The sequence below is a fragment of the Microtus ochrogaster genome, unplaced genomic scaffold (genome assembly GCF_000317375.1).
Source record: "Microtus ochrogaster isolate Prairie Vole_2 unplaced genomic scaffold, MicOch1.0 UNK129, whole genome shotgun sequence".
NCBI lineage: Eukaryota > Metazoa > Chordata > Mammalia > Rodentia > Cricetidae > Microtus > Microtus ochrogaster.
Genome location: NW_004949227.1, coordinates 510,642 through 511,814, shown reverse-complemented (window position 1 = coordinate 511,814; position 1,173 = coordinate 510,642).

Below are 1,173 nucleotides of genomic sequence, written 5' to 3'. Positions count from 1 at the left end.
TGTGTATGTGAGTGTGCTGAGAAGTGTCAGTATTGGCCCTGGCTTTTTGACAGAACTAGATGCTTCCTGGGGGAGGGGTTGACTATAGGGTGTGACCTTCCCTGGTTCCACCACAGCAGTGCCTTCCTGTGCTTTAGATACGAGTCTTACACAGTGGTAGCTCCTCAAAAACTGCTTTCTCTGAACTTCAGAACCACGTCATTCCCCTTCAATGGTTCCCCCATATCCCTTATCCCAAAGATCTGAAGAATCACTGTCTGGTAGCCACTCCCTTTCAGCAGACACCATTGCATCCCCATCACCCAACTCTGCCTGGTACATAGGCTCCCTTGGTGCCCTGTGTGTTCAGGTTTCTCCCTCTCTTCAGCAGGTGGAGTGACCCCAAGGTCTGGCCCATAGCCTTCTCCTCAGCCCCTACACCTGTTCACAGACCAAAGCAAGGTAGGATCTAGGGTCAGCTTCTGCTGTCCCAGCCACTGGAAAGCTCAGTGCTACAAAGACCAGTGACAGGTGCAGCTCCCCTCTTTAGGTCCAGGGGCACAAAAGGGTGACTGCCCTCACTGGTGCGCATGGGTGTTAGGGGGACATGTGGGTGTCTGCTCTAGGGTATCCCCTATATCTGTGTTTAGGTGTCTACTTTATCCTGGAAAATGGTTGTTGCTTGATAACCTTTAGGGGTCACAGACTGAAAAAATCTGTTATAAGCTCTAGCTTCCCTCTGGGGAAATGTGTTTGAATGCCTGCACTCCCAACGCTTACCAGGCGGTTTCAGACAACCATCAACCACAGGAGCCCACCAAGAGCCCAGAGACCCCAAGCTACAAATCAGCTCCAAACTCCAAGGGTAGAGGGTCTTGAGAGGTGCTGTCCAGTCAAATGCGGGGGCTTTCTTCACCAGCAGCTTATCAGCCCCACTTTCCAACCACGCCCATCGCTATTCTGCCAGTGTCCTTGGAGGGCCATGCCAGGCTAGGAAGTGCTGGCATTCCCTCACATCCTGGGGACAGAAGGGCGCACACCGGGCGCAAGGCTCAGGAGCACCTTGTCCCCAGAGCCTGTTCGCCAGTGCACTGCCCCTCCATCCGCTCCTCCTCCTCCTCCCCCTCTTCCTCCTCCTCTTCCTCCTCCTCCTCTTCTAGCACCATCACCACCACCAACACCACCAACACCTCC